This window comes from Rattus rattus, chromosome 3, assembly GCF_011064425.1.
Source record: "Rattus rattus isolate New Zealand chromosome 3, Rrattus_CSIRO_v1, whole genome shotgun sequence".
NCBI lineage: Eukaryota > Metazoa > Chordata > Mammalia > Rodentia > Muridae > Rattus > Rattus rattus.
This window is the reverse complement of record NC_046156.1, coordinates 63143697-63150511: the sequence shown is the minus strand read 5'-3', so window position 1 is coordinate 63150511 and position 6815 is coordinate 63143697.

Below are 6815 nucleotides of genomic sequence, written 5' to 3'. Positions count from 1 at the left end.
AGCAAACTGTTGAAATCTATTTTCTTTTTTTTTTTTTAAAGATTTATTTATTTCTTATAGATGAGTACATTGTAGCTGTCTTCAGACACACCAGAAGAGGGCATCAGATCCCATTACAGATGTTTGTGAGCCACCATGTGGTTGCTGGGATTTGAACTCAGGACCTCTGGAAGAACAGTCAGTGCTCTTAACCTCTGAACCATCTCTCCAGCCCCAAATCTATTTTTTTTTTTTTCTCCCCCCCCCCCCGGAGCTGGGGACTGAACCCAGGCCTTGCTGTTGCTAGGGCAAGCGCCCTACCACTGAGCCAAATCCCAACCCCCGAAATCTATTTTCTATACATGAAGAGTTAGGAATTTTTTTTAGGGAGGCAGGCTTGAAGTCTCTCCGTTTTATATATAGCTATCATCATTCATATTTATTTTTTATTTTTATGATTTTATTTAATTATCCATGCTTTAAAGAACACCAGATGGCTAGGTGGTGGTGGTGCATACCTTTAATCACAGAGCTTCTGAGGCAGAGGCAGGCAGATAGATCTTAGTTCAAGACTAGCCTGATCTACAGAGTGAGTTCCAGCTCAGTCTGGGCTACACAAAGAAACACTGTCTCAGAAACTAAAACAGCAAGCAGATGGTTTATAAATATTTGTGTTTCTGGGTTTTTCTTTTTTAGTAGTTTTTCTTAAAAGTTAAGTCACTGTGAGTATATCCATGTAAGCGGAGAGCCAGAAGGCACAGGATCCCCTGTAGCTGGGAGTTCTAGGCAGTTGTTAGCCATGTTCTCAGGTGCTGGGAACAGAACTGAAGTCTTCCAGTACCAGGTGAGTCCTCCTGACTGCCAAGCCCTTCTCCAAGCCACTGATTAAAAAAAATTATTTTATTTTGTGCGTGTGTGTGTGTGTGTGTGTGTGTGTGTGTGTGTGTGTACAGATACTTTTAGAGGCCTGAAGAGGGCTTTTGATCCGCTGGAGCGAGAGTTTCAAGCAGCTGTGAACTACCCCACACGGATGCTGGGAACCTAACTTGGATCAAGTCTTCTGTAACAGCAGCAAACCCTCTTAACCACTGAGCCATTTCTCCATCCCCTTATTTTCCCTGAATAGTGAAAAGTTAGCGACCTAGGCCCTGTGTCCCTTACTGTACGATCAATGGGAGCAAGTGCCACGGCCTCCCTGATGGTGAACCATCATGGTTTCTACCCACCTTACCTCAACTACACTACCTGACTGCTATGGGAGCCTGCATTGTGCACTCTGAGCTGGGAAGTCGGAATGACTGAGCAGGAAGTGGCTGGAGGAAATGGGGCCAGTAAAGCTTTTGTGTGACAGGTGTCTGTTATGCGGAGTAGAGTCCACGTGTAGAGGCAAGTAGAAGTGGAAGCGGTTTTGTAAACAGGGTCAGTGGGACTCTGAAAAGAGGAGGAATCAAGAGACATTGACCTCTTTAGTGGATAAACTAAAGCAAGGGTTTGGGTGGACGGTAAATTTGAATTTGAGTTGCCTATAGATGCCCAAGCAGAGGTTCCTACAGGCGTCTGGTAAAGCCGGAGCTCGTGAGAAGTGACTGGACTAGAAACATCGTCAGGTTATCAAACTCTTGTCGGTATGGAGGACTAAATCTGGAGCTGCGAACAGCTAAAACGTTGGTTGAATTATATTTTTAAGATGAGCAAAGATAACCTAATCAGGAAGCTGTTAGTGGCTGTCAGCTGAGGCTGGAGGTAAAGTTCAAGGAATAGGGCTGCAGTGAAAAGACTAGATGATCAGTATTCCCTTCTTTCTTTCTCCCTTCCCCTCAATGGCATTCACGTCGCCCTTCCTGTATGTCTGTAGGGTAGCAGTGCCCTCATGGACCTGAATAGTCCTTTCTTCCTCTATCCCCTCCTCCACACAGCAGCAGACAAAGGTACACCTTGCACATATCAGGTCACACTTGTGGTCTGGCGATCCCAGGCCTGAGCAATGGCACCTGTTCAGCATGCACTCAGCTCACCGTGACTGGTCCCTGTCTCTACCAGGCAGCACTGGGAGAGGTGTATGCCAGCCTTGAGGCCATCGGAGTTTGAGACAACAAGCTGCAGGCTGTACATGGTCTCAATGGTGGCAAACCTCACAGTGACATCCTTGGGAGCCGTATCACCAGACCACAACAGGCATCAAACCCCTGTGCTTACCACGGCACATCTTAGCATATGATTGGCTGGCTCAAAGTAAGCATTTGTGATCTTTGCTGTAGAACCTTGCTCCTGATAGGCTTTCTCAGCAGAGAGGGTGGGGCCTATGTGGGAAGGTAAAATCTGGATATCTATCAAATGGAAGGGGGACAATGGTAGAAGATATGAACTGCCAAAGATGGCAATTAAGGTTAATGTAGGTTGGGTGCTCAGTATTGGGGCTTCTATGACAGATCATAGATGACCTCATTGTCTACCATGAAGACCCAGAGTGCTGCAAGACAGTGAAGATGGAGTTGCAGGGTTCAACGACAGCTGTGAAAACTTGGGGCTGGCTAAGTGAAGAACTCCAGCTGTAATCAGCAGAAAGACACTTAACATCAAGGAGAACGAGAGCTATTTTCCTGCTAAAGGTATGGAAAAACAAGGCTTGAGCACCCACTAGTCAGCTTGTAAATTCCATCTAAGACAAAGTGATTGATCTCATTGTCCATGAGTAGGTCTTCTTGGCATAGTTACTGGCAGCATCTCCCTTGCCTATAATGAGCTTCTCATGATGGAAAAGCTGGAGGGGTATCAGTACAGACCTCATCTTTTTTTAACTTTTAAAAAAGATTTATTTATTTATTCATATGAGTGCTCTATTTGCATATATGTCTGCAGGACAGAAAAAGTCATCAAATTCCATTATAGATGGTTGGGAACAACCACCATGTGGGTGCTGCAAATTGAACTCAGAACCTTTGGAAGAGTAGACAGTGCCCTTAACCAGCGAGCCAGCTCTCCAGCCTGTGGGTTCTGTCTTTAATAATTGTTGTCAGGGGCTGAAGAGATGACTCAGTGGTTAAGAGCACTGACTGCTCTTCCAGAGGACCTGAGTTCAGTTCCCAGCAACCACATGGTGGCTCACAACCATCTGTAATGAGATCTGATGCCCTCTTCTGGTGTGTCTGAAGACAGCGACTGTGTACTCATATACATAAAGTCGAAAGACTTCTTGTTCAATATCTTTAGCCATCAGGAGAATGAAAATCAGAATTATTTTGAGAGTCTATCTTATATTGTCAGAATGGTGATAGCTTATGCTGGGGAGGATGTGGAACATGGGGGAACCTCCTCCATTGCTGGTGGGAGTGAAAACTAGTGGAGTCACTATAGAGATCAATATGGCAGTTCCTCGGAGAACTGAGTCAATCTACCTCGAGACCAAGCTATACCACTTTTGGGCATCTATCCAAAGGATGCTCCATCCTTCCACAAGGACACTTGCTCAACCATATTCGTTGCACCTTCTTTTCATAATAGCCAGAAACTGCAGATAACCTAGATGTCCCTCAACCAAAGAATGGATAAAGAAATATGGTACATTTACACTATGAAGTTAAAAACAGCAACATCGGGGTTGGGGATTTAGCTCAGTGGTAGAGTGCTTGCCTAGCAAGCGCAAGGCCCTAGGTTCGGTCCCCAGCTCCGAAAAAAAAAAAGAAAAGAAAAAGAAAAAAAGAAAAAACAGCAACATCATGAAATTTGAAGGCAAATGGATGGAACTATGTATAAAAGATCATCCTGAGTGAGGTAACTCAGACCCAGAAAGACAAACATATACTTACTTATAAGTGGACATCAGTGGTTACATAAACTATAATCATGTTACAGTCTTCCTAACAAGGGCAAATAGATTTGTCAGTGTGTGGGGATGGGAACAGGAAGGATCAACCAGGGGGTGGGAGAAATGGAGTTGTCCTTGGAGAGACGACTGGAATTGGGAGGCATTTGGGGGTTGATGAGGAAACCCAGTGCAGTGGAAATTCCCTGGAATCTACGAAAATGACCCTAGTGAATTCTCCTATTAATGGGGGATACTGAGTACGAACTGACCATCTTCTATATCCAGGAAAAGATCCTTAGCAGTGGGAATGGGACATCAACTCAAACACAAAACCTCCAATCTACAATCTGTCGTGCCTACAAGACATGCTACGATGGCATGGCCCAGAACTTGTGGAAGTGGCCAACCAATGACTGCTCCAACTTGTGACCTACTACACTAGAGAGAGCCCAAGTCTGACACTCCCTGGATGACCAGGAACCCGACCAGAGACCTAGGACAACTGGCCAGAAAACCAAACCAAACCAAACCAAGTCAGTGTAATGATTTCTTTTTAAAAAAAAATATTATTTATTTAATGTATGTGAGGATACTGTAGCTGTCTTCAGACACACCAGAAGAGGGCATCAGATCCCTTTACAGATGGTTGTGAGCCACCATGTGGTTGCTGGAAATTGAACTCAGGACCTCTGGAAGAGCAGTCAATTCTCTTAACCACTGAGCCGTCTCTCCAGCCCCAGTGTAATGATTTCTAATGATATTCTGTTACACTCACAGATTGGTGCCTAGCCCAATAGTCATCAGAGAGGCTTCCTCGAGCAACTGATGGGAGCAAAGCAGAGATCCACAACCAAACACTAGGGGATCCAAGGGAACCCAGAAGAAGAGGGGCAAGAAGGATTGGGATTGTAGAAGCCAGAGGAACACTCTAAAAACGTGGAATCGAGGCTTAATGGGGCTCACAGAGACTGAAGCAATAAATATGAACTCATGTGTATGGGGCCAAGCTAGGTTGTCTGCATATAGACCTTATGTGTGTACAGCGTGCTCTTCTTGTGGGAGGAGTTGATCTGGGGAAGAGGGAAGTGAGGGACTGAGTTAAGTTCAGGTCAGTCAGAGATTCATAGTGAGACACTGTAAAAAAAAAAAACAAACCAAAAACCAATAACAACCAAAAAAACCAAAACTAAAACCAACCAACCAAACAACAACAAAAAAAAACCATGGCAGAGCTTCTGGCCACAGTTTTAATCGCAGCACTGGGGAGGCAGAGGCAGGCAGATCTCTGAATTCAAAGCCAGCCTGGTCCACAGAGCAAATTCCAGGACAGCCAGCCAAGGCTATGTGGAGAAACCCTGCTTCAAAAAGCCCAAACCAAATCAAACAACCAAATAAACGAAAAACAAAGATAAACAAAACAAAATATCAAACTCCAAAAAACTCAGAAAAGTTTCACCATGGGACAAGTGAATAAAAGCCAGACTTCCCTCCTCTCCCTTCCCCTCCCCACTCCCAAACTGGGTCTTGGGGATGTAAAAGTCTTGATACAAAAAGCATGAGGACTGGAGTTCATTCCCCAGGACCTACTCTGGCTGACCTGGAATTCACGAAGAAGCAAAGAACTGACTCCTGCAAGTCGTCCTCTGATCTCCATGTGCATGTCATAGCACATCCATGTGCACACCACACATGTAAATAAATATAAACAATAAAGATGATAATTTAACAATTAAAAGAAAAAACAGGCAAAGGTGGGCATAGAGTGGCACAAACTGGGTTATAATGCCTGCACAGTGGTTGGCAGGCTGCTGCAGGAAGAGTCATGAGTATTAGGCTAACTAATTCGGTCTGTGTAGCAAGTTCCAGGCAAAGTTTACACAGAGACTATGTGGAGTAGATCCTAAGGACCCTTGAAAAGGTAAAAGACTCAACTGGACTTGGCTGTGGCACATTCTCCCCACCTCAAATGAATAAACTTTACTTTTTGCAACAGCTTAAAATATGTTTTAGATTTACTTATTTTATGTGTACAAATGTTTTGCTCCCATATATGTCTGTGTACCATGTGAATGCCTGATGTCTGTGGATGTCAGAGAACTACGTTCCACCCCCTGGAACTGGAGTACAGACAGTTGTGAGCCACTGTATGGATGAAGGGACTTGACGCTTCTTGGTCCTCTGCAAGAGCAACATAACAAGTGCTCTTAACTGCTGGGCCATCTCTCCAGTCCCTAAATAAATAAACTATTATTATTATTATTATTATTATTATTATTATTAATTTGTTTGTTTGTTTGTTTATTTATTTAATTTTTTTGAGGTAGGGTTTCTCTGTGCAGTCCTGGTTGTCCTGGAACTTTCTCTGTAGATCAAGGCCAGTCTTGAATTCAGAGATCTGCCTGCCTCTGCCTCCCCAGTGCTGGGATTAAAGGCCTGCACGACAAGGTCCGGTTTAAGGATTTATTTTATGTTAAGTTATGTGTGTATATGTATACGTGCTTGTGAATACAATCCCCTAGAGGGCTTTAGAGATTGACTGAACTCTAGTCCTCTGAAAGAGCAGTGCATGCTCTTGACTGCTGAGTCATCTCTGATCGAGCCCCAATAAAAAGAAAATCTAAAGGCAAACCTAACCCATGATAGTAGAAATCCAGTATGGTTACCTTTCTGAGATGATAAAATACTGTTTTTGTGAGGCAGGATCTCCCTATGTAGACTTACTTGGCATGGACTGGTTACATAGAATAGTCTGACCTTGAACTCACAGAGATTCTCCTGCCGCTGCCTCCCAGGTGCGGGAATTAAAGGCATGCTCCACCATGTTTACCAAAATATCCTTTAAATTTTTTTTCTGTTACATTTATTTATGTTGTGTTTATGGGTGTCACCACACCCACGGCATTCATAGTGAGGTCGGAGAACAAAATGCAGTTCGCTGCTCACCTTCCATCACTGAGTCTCAGAGGTCGAACTCAGGTAGTTGAGATTATACCTGCCAACTCACTTTGCCGACCTGATAAAGTATTCCTTA